Source organism: Lemur catta, chromosome 5, assembly GCF_020740605.2.
Source record: "Lemur catta isolate mLemCat1 chromosome 5, mLemCat1.pri, whole genome shotgun sequence".
In the NCBI taxonomy this organism is placed as follows: Eukaryota; Metazoa; Chordata; class Mammalia; order Primates; family Lemuridae; genus Lemur; species Lemur catta.
This window is the reverse complement of record NC_059132.1, coordinates 98,884,424-98,901,802: the sequence shown is the minus strand read 5'-3', so window position 1 is coordinate 98,901,802 and position 17,379 is coordinate 98,884,424. Positions and strand designations below refer to the sequence as shown.

General features: G+C 34.3%; 2 non-coding genes across 2 annotated transcripts; one reads left to right on the top strand and one right to left on the bottom strand.

Annotated features, from left to right (window-relative positions):
* Window positions 1–2,929: 2,929 nt before the first annotated feature.
* LOC123639034 lies at window positions 2,930–2,994 on the bottom strand. Its single transcript, XR_006735604.1, has one exon. It is a non-coding gene; the product is annotated as a U7 small nuclear RNA (small nuclear RNA).
* Window positions 2,995–15,366: 12,372 nt separating this feature from the next.
* LOC123639019 lies at window positions 15,367–15,469 on the top strand. The gene has a single exon (XR_006735590.1). It is a non-coding gene; the product is annotated as a U6 spliceosomal RNA (small nuclear RNA).
* Window positions 15,470–17,379: the final 1,910 nt, after the last annotated feature.

Genomic DNA, 17,379 nt, shown 5'->3' with positions numbered 1-17,379 from the left:
TCAAAGAGTTGTGCACTTATCACCATAATCTGATTTTATTATAGAACATTTTCATCACCCCAGAAAGAAATCTAATACCCATTAGCAATCACTTCGCAAACCCCATCTCCTCCTCTGTCCTTCTCTAGCAGCCCTCAAATTAGAAAAACCCTTAATCTGCTTTGTGTCTCTGTGGATTTGTGTATCTTGGACATTTCAAATAAATAGAATCACATGATACGTGGTCTTTTGTGACCAGCCTCTTCTGTGTGGTATAACATTTTCAAGGTTTATCTATGTTATAGCATGTATTGGTACTTCCTTATTTTTATTGCCAAGATATTCCATTATATATTCCATATTTTATTTATTTATTTTGTTTATACAAATGATACACATTTGACTTGTTTCCACTTTTTGTCTATTATAAATAATTTTTCTGTGAACAACCATGTACAAGTTTTTGTGGGGACACATGTTTTCATTTCTCCCAGGTATGTATCCCAATAAAATACTTGGATCCTATGGTAACTTTATGTTTAATCATTTGAGGAACTGCTAGACTATGTTCCAAAATGTTTATACTATTTTACATTCCCACCAGCAGTGTATGAGGTTCCAATTTCTCCACATCCTTGCCAGCCCTTGTTTTTATTTATCTTTTTAATGATAGCCATTCTAGTAGATGTGAACTGGCAACTTAGTATGAGTTTGATTGGCATTTACCTAAGAACTAATGATGCTGGAAATATTTTCACATATTTATTGGTCATACATATATCTTTTTTTTTTTTTTTTTTTTTTGAGACAGAGTCTCACTCTGTTACTCTGTTGCCTGGGCTAGAGTGCTGTGGCATCAGCCTGGCTCACAGCAACCTCAAACTCCTGAGCTCAAGCAATCCTTCTGCCTCAGCCTCCCGAGTAGCTTGGGACTACAGGCACTCGCCACCATGCCCAGCTAATTTTTTCTATTTTTAGTTGTTTGGCTAATTTATTTCTATTTATAGTAGAGGTGGAGATTTGGTCTTGCTCGGGCTGGTCTCGAACTCCTGAGCTCAAGCAATTCTTCTGCCTCAGCCTCCCAGAGGGCTAGGATTACAGGCGTGAGCCACTGCGCCCACCCCACAAATTGATTTTTTATTGATCTCATATACTGTAACTTTGGTGAACTTATGAGTTCTAATAATTATTTGGTGGGTTTCTAATTGTTTCGTGGGTTCTTAGGACTTTCTATAAACAAGATTATGTCATCTGAGAAAATAAATAGTCTTATTTTTTCCTTTATAATTGTACATCTTATTTACTTTCTTTTTCTTTCCTAATTGCTCTGGCTAGAAATCCAGTACAATGCTGAGTAGAGGTGTTAAGGTCATATGTCCTTGTCTTGTTCTTGCTACTTGGAGGGAAACATGCAGACTTTAACCATTAAGAATGAGATTAGCTCGGAATTTTCATGTCTTTTATCAGTTTGATAAAGTTGCCGTCTATTCTTAGCTTATTGAATGCTTGAGCCATGGAAGGGTGTTAGATTTGCCGTCTACATTTTCTGCCGTATACATTTGAGATGATCATGTAAGTTTTGTCTCTTATTCTACTATTATGGTGCATTACATTGGTTGATATTTAGAGCTTAACCAATGTTGCTTTACTGTGATAAATTCCAAATAGATCAAAATAATAGATAATGAAAGTGATTGCTCTGATGAAGCATAATGTCCCATTTTCACCTAGGAGACACAGGCTTTCACTTTCCATTCTGACAACTATTTGCATTTATAAATATGAAGAGGCAATAATGAAGGGAAAAATTTATTTGGAAAGTTTGACATTCTAGGCCAGATTGAAGTTACCTTTGATGCTAATGTCCGTGGCTTCCTTAAGGTGTCTGTGGTGAATCAGAGAATAGGAAATAAAGCAAGAATTGTAATCACCATTGACAAAGGCTGTCTGAGCAAGGAATACATTGATCAGGTAGTCGAGGAGGTTGAGGACAGCCACTGAAGATAAGAGATGCTTTCCAGGGCCTTAACAGAATCTTACACATTCAGTATGAACCCCGTGGGAGAAGATGAGAAACCTCAAGGAAAGATCAATGGTGATAAAAAGTGAAAGATGTTTGGCAAGTGCATTAAATTATCAACTGGCTGGACAAAATTCAGACTTAAGGGAAGGATGGATTTGAATATCAGAAGAATGACCTGGTAAAGGTCTGCAAACTCTTCATTACCAAGTAGTTTCAAATTAAGGGAATATGCCTCGGGGCATATCTACCAACTTCCCTGGGGACAGAGCTCCCTCAGGGGGTACTTCTCTGGACCCACCATTGTAGTATGGCGGTAGTGCTTGGAATGAGAAAATTAGGGAAAGCAAGGGTGAATTTATCCCTGCTTTTCTTGTAAAAGAGGTTTCTAGGAAAGTTGGAAGAATAAATGCTTCCTAACAGCCCTCCTGCAGCATAATTTAATTTTTAATAACATAAATTACTGAAATTAAGTTTTTAGAGTTAAACCAAGCTATATATCTAAAAACTATTATGATGAGTAGATGTAAATTTTATTCTTTTAAATATTAATAAGTGAAGGAAAGTATACTATTTATTTAATATCAGTCTAAAAACAATCAAAATATATGATGTAAAGTTTATTCTTTGAAAGTACTAGGTAATACAAAAACAAATACAATTTATTTGTAATTATTTATGGCCATATCAAGTACTTTGCTGTATGCACACCATCCAATTTAGTCTTTAATACAGCCTTAAGAGTTGACTACAAGTATTGTTCCTATTTTATAGATGAATACACTGAGATCCAGAGAGAATAAAAGGCTTCGTGTAAGTTACACAGCTAAGAGGAGTTAGCTCTGCAGTATAAAATCAGACAATTTCATTCTGGAGTTTATGTTCTTTTTTATTTTTGGTTTCTTTATTGTTTTCTTTTTCTCTTTTTAAGGGAGTAGTTTCTGGTGAAAAACCAGAAAACCTGCTAGACAAATTCTAAAAGAGCTGTAACACTTGGAGTTCATATTCTTTACCAATTTTCTCCAATTCCTCTTTTTTATGTCATAATATATCAGAAAAAGGTTGTCTGTATCCATCTGTTATTTAATAACAGCTGTTACCTGATGAGCACTCCATTTACATAACATTTATTGTTTTCCATTCCTCAGATATTAACATTGCTCACGAATCTTTAGATGATTCAACCACAATAACACTTCTGGCTATAATATAATTGAACTGTCAAACAATCATAATTCCCCCCAAGTTCCTGAAAATAAAATATTATATTTTACACTAATATTCTTTCAAAAGTCAAATTCACTGTCAAATCCCTATGTTCACTTATATGATACAACTTTAATATTTGAAGATAGACTCGAGGGACAGACAAGATTGAAATTCATTGTTCCTTCTTTTTTTTTTGGTATGGCACAGTATCACAGCATCAGAAAAGACACCACCTTGATTAACATGCTTGCAAATGCTGAAAGAGAAGATCTGAGTCCCCTACAGGGGTCACCAGCTACCCTAGGGGCTGCCTTTGGGGTGAGATGTGTGCTTGAGGTCTGGACAACCTGTGTTCATTTAAAGAACTGCCCCCCTCAGCTACGGATCAATGTTGTTGTCAATGCTTTCAAACATTTACCAGGAAAATGATGCCTTCAAATGGTAATGTAATGCCTGCCATGAGAATCGTATCATTTATCTCACATTAAGATTAAGAAGCTAAATTAAAAATCTGCCAAGAAATGCCCAATACCTTACTCTCAGTTTTCTTTCCTTCCTATGTTACTTGATGTGAGGTTAAAGTGGGAAGATATTTGCAATAAGCAGTGCATAATGTTCTCAAAAAGTCAAAGTGTTATTTCATATATTGGAACTATTTCATGGTAAAGTGTGAGAAACTAAACAAAATTCTCAGATAAAATTATTCACTGCAAATATCAGTTCCTAACAAGATGGAAATATTCTGTATTAAAAGATGATAATGGTTGCTAGAACTGTAGGAAATCAAATGTATATGCAATTTAAATGTAAATAGGGCTCATACTTTAGTCTTGGCCAGGAATACACACCTTATGAAAAATGTGTTACTTAGTTTAAAGAAAACTTGCTAGATATGGCAATATTAAAAGCATCCAAACATTGGACTTTAGGCTTTCTAAGATCCATTAATTTTGAATGCCCTTAGGAAGAAGAGAAAACTGGGTAATAATATCAGTATTAAATCTAAAGAGGGTTTTCTTTAAAGGTGACAAAATTACTTGCTTTAAGTATTAATATAAAGGTTTGCTTTTGTAAATATGGCAATTAATTTATTTGAAATTATAACAGAATTTATGATATGTCCTCTAAAGTACAAGAAATTTGGAATGGTCATAATAACATACTAGAGCAGAGGATCCATACTGAATATTTGGAGAATGTGACTGCCTGACTTTTAAGGGTTATTCTCTTTTACGCCTAACAATTTAGTTATCATATATATGGATTTAAATATTGTAAAATCACCTGCGTTTGAAAAAAGTCTTGTGTATTTACTCTGTCATGTCATGCTTCTTTCCATATAGCTTCCCCTTTTCAAATTTTTGTTCACTTTCTTCTAATTGTTTTCCAGATGATTTTATTTTTACTGAGAACTTAGAAATGTACATTTTAAAATTACCTGGGCAATTACAATAATAATGTATAAAATAATTTCAATTAAAATAAGTATTATAATTTTGTTATCATTAGTTCTAAGAATTATTCCAAGAAAGAGCTCTCTCCTCTTTTACGTATAAAGCCATTGATATTAGGATCATGCCAATTTAGTGGAAAATAAGATCTTGCAACCTCATGCTTTGTTTCTTAAAGGTTAATCAATATTTTACGATTAATGGTTTTATCAATCAGATTATACTTGTGGGCAATGAAAAAATATAGATGAGAACATGTCCTGGTAAAGTGAAATTATTCTTTTCCTTTCTGTTAGTGATAATTTGTTTCATAATTTAAGAGACAGCACCTTTGGTCCCAGACAGCTGTCCTGAAACTTAAAGTATTGGTCAAAATTTCAGTGACGATCAAAAATGTGTGTTTAGATGATTTTAAATGGAATTGAGAAAAAATATAATGATATCACTCTTTAAAGGAGATATATTGATGTGGTATCTGTCATATTCAAAATTCTGTGTATAATTCCATAGAGCTACAGAGGATATGAAGTTTGTGTAGAAGTTAAAACTATTAGCAAGAGTGTTAGAATTCCACACCCAGGACTGGAATGACTCATTAGCAGACCACACACCATGAGGCTTACTGGCATTTCTTCCTCAAACAACAGGGCTTAGGCCTGTAGCATTTCTAAAAGTTGCTAGAGAAAATGCTATATCCACATCAAGCTAGCCTTGGCACAAGTAACTCCGCAAATAGTGACACGGTCATTTAGTAATGATAAAAAAAGTCGTGAAAAGACATACTGTCTTTCCACAAACACCAGATTTTAATCATTTACAAAAATAGAATCGATAGTTAAATTGCTATACAAGAAATATGGTCTACCAGGGCTTTAATTCCATTTTATTATTTGCATTACTTTAGAAATATACTGCTTTTGACATAGGAAGGGAATCTGGGACAAAGTAATTTCTGAAACACTACAAGAATACAGATTGGAGAAAAATACACAGGTGCATGCAAAGAGATGATTTTCAGCAGAATAGCATTTATTTTCACAAAATGTTGTATTTGTGTTGTAGTTGGTTCATAATTCCATTTTATCATAACAACCTGAAAGAACTAGGAAAATACATTGTTTATTATAAAGATGGAAGAATGTAAGTCTTACAGGAAGTGACTAATTGATGATACTATAGCTAGAAAATAGAGAACACAGGAATACAATCCTACTCTTTTGGCGTAAGTTAGGACTATTTCCACAACAGCGTTTTCCTTCTAACAATAGCCAACACTCACTCAGGTAATTATATTTTGTTAGAACAAATTTTCTGTTAGATTTAGAGAAAAAATGTTAGGCCAAGTTCTCTGTGTGAATATTTATTTTCCTTGTTACTGCACTTGTGTAATTATACATTCAGGAGAAATTAAAAATTGAAATGCAAATTTAAAAGTAAAAGCAATTATATTGATGTGAGAGTTAACAAATAATGTATGTAAAGTTAAATCCCTAAAACAACTTTTCAACTGATGGTTTATATTGTGGCTTCTAAAACCTGTTTGAAGTTCATCCAAACTCATTTTACATTTTGATTCTCAATTTTTCAGAAAGAACTGAAAAAACACTGCTGTTATAGTCAAGGCATCTTTTTTCCCCTCTCATTATTAATTTTATATGTCCCTTATGTAAAATTTTCTGTCTATTCTGGTCTAAGAAAAAATAATAATAGATAAAAAGTTTTACCTGATTGAAAACAGAAGGTAAAAAAATAAATCAATCCAGAATTCTTGTGTTTCTATATAAATAAGCAATTTAACTAGAAGTATTTTTAAATTGGAATTTATTTAATTTTAATGACCTGTGCCCACATTATTTATAGTGTTCTATAAACACTAAGGCATTTCTGTAGTCAGTGTATATTAAAAGTAGATTTTAGTCTGGATTTTTGCTTCATATTGTTTCCAAGATATCAAAGTTCATGTATACAGATGGTGGTAGTTAGATACACATTATATTTACAGCTAGGCTTAACATACTGCAAACATATTAAGTAGTGAAGGTACAAAAACATGTCTAGTAACAGTTTAACAGAATCTCCCTATGAATCTTTAAAAATCATAACATTTTTCCTTTTTGCTAATATTAATTCTCTTTAGTTAAATCTTTTTAAAGAAATGAGCTATATAACTAGCTTAGAAAAACATTAAAAACAAGTATCTATAGGGATTTCATTTAATATACATATTATTAGTGAAATTTTAGGTATCAAATAGAAATACTGGCCAGATATAAGCATGAACTCTGGCTTAATTCCATTTTCGTGTTATATATTTAAATGAAAGAAAATCATTAAAATGTATTTAAAAGAAACACAATAATTGTATGTTTTAGTTTTTTTTTTTTTGAGACAGAGTCTCGCTCTGTTGCCCTGGCTAGAATGAGTGCCATGGCGTCAGCCTAGCTCACAGCAACCTCAAACTCCTGGGCTTAAGCCATCCTACTGCCTCAGCCTCCCAAGTAGCTGGGACTACAGGCATGCGCCACCATGCCTGGCTAAAAAAGAAACACAATAATTGTATTTTAAATTTTTAGCATTATTTATTCTCACCTAAGTATTTGAACTGCTTTTGCAAGTTGAACTGATATGGACAGCTCATTAAATAGTGACTGTTTCAAATTGATTCAGATAAAAATATATCTTACATTTTCACTTAACAGATCTGAAAACCCAATCTGAAAAATCTGAATTTCAATGACTCTACAAGCATTTTGGTTGAAAGCAAAGTTACTTTCAAGACAGTGTTACACATAATGAATTTGGATATGTTACTGTAACACTCCTCCAGTTGCAAGGTAGACAAACATTTACAAGGAAAAAATATATTTGGCTCAACAAGGTTAAGCAGCTAAAATGTCTTATTCCAAAGATTAAATTGAAGAGGAACTGTCTGCTTTTCTGGTACTTCTACTGATGAGAAAGAATTAAAATGATTATTTCAAGTGCTGGGTGTATCCTTTCTTTAAAACCCTCTAGGTTTCTGTTAGGAGAAGAGACTCAGGAAATCTTAAGAGTATGAGAGTATCTTAAAGGTCAGTGCGTCCAACCTCACAAATAAAGGTGCAATGTTCTACAATTCACCAGACAATGATCTATCTTACTTTTGTTATAGTTCACAATGCTGTATGTTTTCTCCTATGCCTCCAATTCTCTAGACACTTGTCCTCATTTTTTTTAAAGGTTTGGAGATCTTAGTTACCATTTTCAAGATAATCTCTAATTTCCCCAGAATAGCACGTGACACTGGACACGATATTCCAAATGTGCTCACACCCATGCACAGGACGGTATCACCACCCTAAAGAAGTACATCATTTTTTTTTTGGCATGGAATCATAATTGAATTATTTTTAACAGTTATGTCTTTGGCATCACAATGAGTTTATCTATTGTTAACTTCCCCTATCCTGTACTTGCGAAGTTAAATTTGAGTAGAAATACAGGGTTTTCTATTTATTCTAATTCACATTCATCTTGTTTGTATGGTGAATAAAATTTTTATAACTGTAACGTCTTTTTCTCATCCAGGTTATACCAGACAGGATCAAAGAGGAAAGAAAACTGGAGATTGTGTTCCAGATTGACATAAATCCCACAGTCAACACTCTTAGTAGTAATTAACTTGAACAATAGTCTAACTCATATCTTTGATCACTCATTAATTCATTCAACTAATATTTATTTTGGATGTACTCTTTGCCAAAAACTTTCACAACTTTTTTTTTTTTTCCCCAGCAATATACAAAAGAGGCTAATCATTTGTGGAGTTTATATTCCAGTAAGGTTAGCCAATAAATACCTCATCAACTACAATATACATTATTTCTGTAGAATTCATTTTGTCTACCAGTTTGCTAATTTTACCAAAGGAGAAAGAAATGTGTTTAACATGATGTACTCCTACTCAATGTCAGGTCATGTTCATTTCTTTCTTAACTTTGTCAAAATTCTGTTTGATAATATTTTCTCAACTTATATTTAAAAAACAAAAATCATTACAAATTTTTCCAATCTATATTTTCTTGGATGAAATATTTGGGCATCTCTTGTAATCTCCCACATGTCAATCACCATTTTTCTTCCTTTGTGGTAATGCTATATAAAAATTAATAAATTGTGCAGATTGATAATGCTATGCCAACATAATTCAGCTGTAACTTTCTGTGAAGACTCAAACTGAAATTCTGAATTTGCTAGTCAGTTCACTGTTGCTCCAGCTGCTGTTTCAAACATTCTCTTTTCCATCCTAACCTCTTATACTCACCACCTCTTTCTCTCTCTGTGTTCTTTTATGGGGAGATTAGAAGCCATAAACTGAGAACTCTTTGCAATGAAACCTATAAACTTTCCTAAATCTTCAGTCATCTTGATTCTCTTTTATTAAAAAGGAAGATGAGTTCTCGAATCCATCTTAGGCCAATTTCCTTACCAAATTCTGGATTCTTTCTTCCTTCCCAAGGGGACATTTTTCTACCTTACTCTCTGTCTCTCCTATAATTTCAATCATTCTCTGTACGTTAATTCTTTCCTCAAACAAGCTCAGGACTCACCATGTTAATTTTTCTTCCCTCAAATAACTGCTCTCCTACCTCGTTTCTCATCCTCACCCCAAACTTTCTTTTTATCTCTCTTCTCAGTCCTGCACAGTCTGACCTCTGTCCCCATCTCCACGGAACTTCTGTATAGTGGCCATTAATGACCTCCTTGCCTGCAAATCCAGTAAACAAGCTTCATTCTCTTTTCTACTAATAACTATATTCCTTCCTCTGACAATCTGACCTTTCTGAAACATTCTGTTACCATATCATCCAAGCCACTGTGCATTTTTGGTTTTCCTCCTAAAAATCTGTCCCCTTTCCCAGTCTACTGGGAAAGACTTGGGTGGTGGTGGTGGTGGGGGGCTCTTCCTGAACCAAACTGTAATTAACGATGCCCTGAGGTTTCATTTCTCACTTTGCATTCTCTCTGCACTGCCTTTAATAGCTACATATTCTTGACAGAACATTTAAGTCACTGGTCCATACATCTCCCCTGCACTTTCAGGGGTTATAGCTAACTGCCTGGTAGATATTTCCATTTGGATGTCACAGAAATCTCACATTTTGTATGTTCGATACCGAGCTTGTTATCTCAGCTCTGCCCCTGGCGCCTCCCTCACACCCATGCACCACACAGTTGTTCCACCTCATCTATTCTATTTCAGTGAAAGACCTGGCAGTTCGGTCGGAAATCTTAGAAACATCTTTGACTCCAGTGCCATTCCCCACGTCCAAATGAGCACTAAGTGGTGTCAGTTCTACCTCATAAAGACTTCTTGAATTTTTATGGTTAGCCATTCTAGACCATCAAATCTTATATTTTTGCAACAATCTCTTAATTAGCTCCGCACCTCCAATCTTTGTCTTCTTGCTTTCTCTACCATGATACCTGCTTTCCATGAGTTTCCACTACAAGTAAGATAAGGTTTAAATTCCTTGACATGGATTTATAAAGCAAAAATTAGAGTGAGAAATATTAGAAAAGGTTTAGACAAGGAGATAATGAATTTAGGGTTTTCTATACTTTAAAGAACATTTATCAGCCGGGCGCGGTGGCTCACGTCTGTAATCCTAGCACTCTGGGAGGCTGAGGTGGGTGGATCGCTCGAGGTCAGGAGTTCGAGACCAGCCTGAGCAAGAGCGAGACCTCATCTCTACTAAAAATAGAAAGAAATTATATGGCCAACTAAAAATATATATAGAAAAAATTAGCTGGGCATGGTGGCGCATGCCTGTAGTCCCAGCTACCCAGGAGGCTGAGACAGTAGGATCGCTTAAGCCCAGGAGTTTGAGGTTGCTGTGAGCTAGGCTGACGCCACGGCACTCACTCTAGCCCGGGCAACAGAGCGAGACTCTGTCTCAAAAAACAAAACAAAACAAAACAAAACAAAAGAACATTTATCTTTATTTGTCCTCTGACAAAAACATTCTCACAAAATAATCATATTAGTTAATTATACTGTGGGAGGAATTTAAATCAGTCTTGTATCTTTCCCACAGATGGTTGCTTTCTAAGTCATCTCTATTGTAACCGACATGAGAGTAAGTGTTTTCTTATGCGTAGAGTCCTTCCAATGTTCGTGAAGTCGTATTACTTTCCTTCACTGTTGCTTTAGAAATAGAAAGTAGAGAACCTTTGGATCCCTAAGTGACTGCCTTGAACCATTATAGATCTGTAATTCCAAAATCTAAAAGCTCTTTTAGTCATAAATATCTTAATACATTTGTGGCAAATTGTGACAGCAAAACTTATTCTGGTCTGACATTAAGCTATTTCTTGTTCTTTATTTATCTTACCTAGTGTGGACAGTCATACACTGCACTGTATAAATATTAGTGTATTTGAATGTGGGGTGCTGCCCCAGACTCTGGGGCATGATGTAATACATGACATACGCACAGTATTACCTTTCCAAGATACGAATGCCTCCGAAATCTAAAAGGCATTGGATTAAGAATTCTGAGCTTGTACTAACTTTAATTTAGCAAATCAAAGATGACCAAACTTCAGATTTGCAAAATTTATTTCTGTAAGAAAAAAGTAGATCTCTTGCTTTAATGTGAGACTCACTGAAAGAATGTGTTTAAAAGCAATTTTACTTTTAGAGAATAAGTTGATGTGCACATTTTCAGAATTTCCATTATACCCAGTTAGGCTGACATCAGTGCCTTAAGAGGGTCTAACTCTCTTGCAGTTTGTCTTAGCCTGGCAACTGTGACTGAGACAATTAATGCCACATTCACTGACTTAGTCAACAAAAACCTTATAAATCCTAATACAGTTTAGTACCGGCATTGGGTAATCCAAGTGATCCTGAACAATGATCTCTCAGAGTTTCTGGATTACCAAGGATCAACTATTTCATAGCCTAGAAATGTCAGTCTCAGGGAGGTAAATGGATACACCTGGGGGCTGGGACAGTGCTCTTAGTGCCCAGCTGGGATAACAAAGCTTCGGAAAAGTTCACCACCTCTGCACGTGTGTGGTCTTCCAGGCATCCACAGATTTGCGTCACAGGTCCTGCCTTTCACTCATCACAGGTAAAATGTATGTCTTGGCCCAACTTTACCCAACACACACTTTATTCTGCTCTGGTGCTTACACAGCAATTAGAAATTCCCAGGGTGATACTTCTATCTCCTGCTGCCATTGCCAGCCTCAACCCATGTTATATTGGCTTTTATTCAAGGGCCTTTGAAACACAGTCACCAAGATGCCAGGAGAGATGGCCAGTATTCTGTAGTTTAAATAAAATAATCCATAGTAACCAAAGGTCTTCAAGTGACTTATGAATATTGATAAAAATTAATATAGACATTCTTGACAAGTATTTTTTTTAATTTTTAATGGACAAGTTTTGCTATTAAAAAACTTTTTTTTTTTAAAAGACACTTTTTCTCACTATGTTTCCCAGGCTGGCCACAAACTCCAGGGATCCTCCTGCCACAGCTTCCTGAGTAGCTGGGACCACAGGTATGCGCCACAACACCAGCTTCCCTGAGAAGTTTGTAAAATCTTCTATTAAAGGTGTTTTTAGGCTTTCATGCTTTAGGAGGTTTCTTTTAAATATGGAAAAGAAATAAAAATTTGAAGTTAAAACACGCAAAATTAGCTGTGTTTTATGTTCATGCTGTAAAAACAGAAGTTTTTATACTACATGTGTTCAATGACTTTCCCTAAATGTAAACTAATATTCCCATTAAAGAAAATAAAGAAATTGAATGATGCAACTTAATCCTTAAACTGCAAAAATGAAGCACTTTTACCCTGATAAGAAAATCACACACAAAAGAGTTGGATTCTAATCTATAGAGTCTGGAATTGGTTTTTATGGCCTCTACATAATTTTTTGTCTCCCAAGGGCTTTTTGTTAATTATTTGTTATATAGAGCAATGAATGTTTGCTGTTATTATTGAAGCCATGTTAACTGTTGCTTTAGGTTTTGTTTTGTATTTGTTTTATAAGAGGATTCAAATTCTAAAGAAAACTATGCTGCTTAAGTTATTGCCAGCTTTATGTTTTATGAAATCATTTTTATAGCATTATTAAATATGACATAAATATCAAGAACTTAAGTTTCAAATGGCTTAGAATTTCTAATTAGTGAAATGATCTGTTATTACTAACACTGAATGCTCAGAGCTCTTCTTTCTCTTACACGCTTAAAACTTTGCCCTTAAAACTTTTAAGAGACCTAAGCTCAAATAAACATTTAAATAAAACTGAAATAGATTTGTCTTCTACAGTTTTATTGTTGAATTCACTTTATGTGAACACAGAGCAGACATTCAGTGTACCTCGTGGACTGCTCAAAGCGACATTGGATCAATTGTGTTGAGATTCACATTGCCACATTTGGAATCAGTTTTTAGTCCACAATAGAATATTTAAAACGATTGTAGAACAAATGAATAATAATGAAAAGAAATATCAGATTATTTTCTTAACTTGAAATAGATGTAAAAATGCAAATTTAATCATATAAGGTAATCCTGTAAATGCTGCTAGTTGGCAGCAATCATAAAAATTAAGATCTCTTCAGCATTCATGATAGCTATACGTATGAACAAAACTCACTGACATAATAAAAATGATATAGGGCATGTGATTGAGTATTATTGAAATCAGATTTTACTTCTCAGTGATGATGATTTGGAAAAACATTAATTAAGGAAATCCTAATCCACGGGACTAAATAACACAATCAAATTAATACAGAGTCTTCAGAGTGTATGTAATCAGTGACCATAATACTCAAGGTTTAAAGGAGGCCTAACATGGAGAGGGTAGAATGTTTGTAAAAAGGCTTAAAAGATATTTAAATCACTTAATTATGACTTAAGTGCATTTGTGTTCATTAAGTAAGAAAAGCTCACATTTGTGCTTCTTCCATTGACTAATTTAGCCAAACAGAGATGGGTAGAAGAAAGCTTCTCTTCAAAGCACCATGCCCTCATCTAACATAATTATAGTGATTAGAAAAGTCAAGAAATAGGTTGTGGTCACTTTTTAAAAATGAAGATAATATTTTGCTTGCCCTGAATAGCACTAGGAGAAAATAGTTTGTGTAGGGCTTGAAGCTGAGTCAATTCTTTATTGTTTATGCATAAGAAATCATAGGAGAAGTAAGTGCTAGCTATGATACATATGTAGAATTTATTACAAATGAGTTGGGTAAGAAAAATAATAACAGAGAATATTGATGTAGAAATATCCTCACTTATGAAGTTCAGATGTGAAACCTAGGTGCTTTGCCCTTTAAGGCTTTCGGCTTTACAAATGCTTGTTTATGGTAGGTAGCTTTAGGAGGAGCCATTGAGAGAAATGATATTCACTGAGTGGGTTTGTGAAGAAACAGAAAGACATTATGAAGTGAAAGTACCATCCACTAGGCACCGAAGGCCAATTTCAACAAGATATAGTTTCGAAAGGTAAGTTATGTGGCCTCCAAACAGATATAGAGATGGGGGGGGTTCCTCTTTGGATTTCCCAGGGTTGCTTAACTTCCCTGGGTCACAATTGCCACATTTGTAAGTTGTGAATAGCCATAAAAATATATAACTGAATAGAAATATCCTGAGCAGATTATCTCCAGGTCCCTTACAACTGGGAACTGTAAAATAACAGGGTTCTAGAATCTAGAATAAAATGAGCATTTGATAAGAGATGGATAACTGAGTGATTGTTTCTGATAAAAAGGCAATTAGGAGTAGAAAGAACGCAGGGAGTGAGCTTCTTCATTAGTTAACTTAAGGGAGAGTTTATTTCCATCAGCCCATCAGAAGAGCTTGCATCGAGACAAAAACGAGGTTCGTCAAAATCCAGGCTGCTGAGAAGCAATCGTGGGTGACTGTTAAAGTGAGTCACAAACCCAGAATTGAACCAAAAGTAAAATAAGCTAAAATAAAATTAATATATCTCTGGCCCGTTAAGATTAATTCAATTAAGGTTTTAAATTTTGTCATTACTGAAAAGAGTTACATGCACAAATTTGTTTCCTAGTACATGCAATACAAAATAGAAACACTCACAGCGATCAACGACAAGGCACTCGATTATTCCACCTGTGTTCACCAAGGTCAAGGAACACGCTGAGCATTGACCTGGGTTCAGGGAACTTACAGTCTAGTCAGGGAGACAGATATTTCTTCGATAAATCAAAGAAATAGATACTTGCACATTGTGATTATTACTTTAAGTAGTACAGAAAAAAATATAACAAAAGAACATGGTTTACCCTAAGCTTCAGCAAGGAAATATCATTTGCACTGAAAGTATAAAGAATCAAGGGTAGGGTTCATTCCATGAGCAAGAACTAACTACCCTGTGTGACCGAGGTGAGGGAGAGCATGATTTTTGAAGCATCTAAAAGACCAGTTTGCTGAAATACAGGGTGAAGAAAGGGTATTAAGAGATATTAAGAATGTTATAAAGGAATTAAATTGAAAATACTGTCAAAAATATGACATAGCCTTAAGCAAAAATTGTATACATTTTTGTTCACAGATTAAGTTATGCGTTTGTGGACACAAAGACTAGAAGAACATATATTAAAATGAAGAGTTGCATAAGGGTTGTGAAATTATGAAATCCCTCCTCCTCTCTTTAAAATTTGCCTCTAAGTGAACCTGCTTTGGTGGCATGTATACTACAACTGGAACAATACAGAGAAGATGAATATGACCTATGAGCAAGAATGACATACAAATTCCCGAAATGTTTCATATTTTGGATAGATAGTATTAGAAAATCACCATTTGACAATCATAATGATAAAAATTAATTCAAGCAAGAATCACTGAAAGATGCTGAAAGTGGCAGGTGAAAGTCTGAGGAATAACAGGGTATTTATGATCTCAGTTGGGTACATTCTATTATCATGTATTAAATTTTTTTACTCAAAATACTTAAAGTGGCTTTTTTTGGATGAAATTTTGGCTGACACATTTATTAACACATTATCTTGAGTAACCTGTTGTATAATTTAACTAAAAACTTTAAGTATCTCTCCAAAAGAACGGGTTTGTTAAGTTTTGTGTGGATAGAGACATTTGAAAGCTGCAGGATAGAGTTTCACAATAGCTACAGAATAGTTACAGCAGGCAAGGAGGAGAGAGAGTGAAACAGGGAATATGTGAGCACTTCAAACCGGTGGGAGAGATACTGAAGCCAAGGCTTAAGTACCAGTGCCCTAGAGAAAAAGACCCACATACGCATGGTCATCTCATTGATGACAAAGGTACTATTATAACCCAGAGAAGAGAAATAATTTTTTAAAATAGTGGCAATGGATCACTGGATATTCCAATGGGGTGAAAATGAATCTCAACTTCTATTTCATTCCCTACACAAAAATCAATTCCAGATGGATTGTAGACCTAAATGTTAAAGTTAAAATAATAAAAAGCCTGGAAGATAACATAGAATAATATAACTTTCATAAACTTGCAGCAGCAAAACTGTGTAAACATCTCACAAAATGGGTATACATAAAAGATTGAAAAATTGGACTTTGTTAAAACTACGAATATCTCATCACAAGATACCATTAAGAGAATGAAAAGCAAGCCACAGAGTGGGAAAAGATATTTGCAGTACATATTTCTGACAAAGAACTCATAGGAATGATATATAAAGAACTCACAAATTGATTTTATAAAAAGACAATACAATAGGAAAATGAGAAAAAGATTTAAATGGCCACTTTGTAGAAGAATCTTCAATAAAAGCCAATAAAAATATGAAAAGCTGCACAGTGTTAGCAATCAGGGATATGCAAATTAAATCCAAAATGGAGATATGACTAGCCACAATCAGAATTGTGGTAGTATTAAGAAGTACTGGCAAGTATTTGGAGTAACAGGGAATGCCATCCAGTACCGGTAGGAGCTTAAGTTGATAAAACCAGTTTGGCACATTGGAAAGCTATCAATGTGTGCTGAAACTAAACATACACTAAAGCTTTTATCCAAATGAGTTTTTTTGTGTGCATATATTCAACAGAAGTGTATCAAGAGACAAGTACAAGAATGCTAGTTGCAGCATTATTTATAACAGTTCCAAACATGAAATAAATTAAATCATTAAACATGTAATAGATAAATAAATGGTGTTATATTCATAAAATAAAAGATGATGTGGCAACAAAAATAACAAATTGTTCCTTACTGTTTTCTCCTTTTCAAACATTTTCATCAGTGATCCTAGTACATTTGGGTTTCTAGATTTTCCAGTCTCATTTACTGTACCCAAATCTTTGCCACTGTTTTTCTGCTTAATAACAATTCCAAATTTGGAGTATAGAGTAGAAAAATTAGTGTTGGGATTCAAAATATTAGCATTTGGGATTAATGTAAAAATAAATACAGCTTGTTATTTTGCAAAGTTTAATAATACATTTTGGATATGCTGGTTAGTGCTGACAACCATTGCTTATATAATGAAACCTATGCCTCAATAATGTTGTTTTAATTAAAATTTACTATGTGTTCATTGTTGGCAGTAGTTATCCTGTTAGTGTATCTCACAAGAGACTCATCTATTAAATTGTTTTCCATATATCTATGAATGTTTATTTAATGCCTACACTTTTCAGTACTGGGAATACAGGGAAAAACAAAAGAGATTCCTGTCCTCGTGGA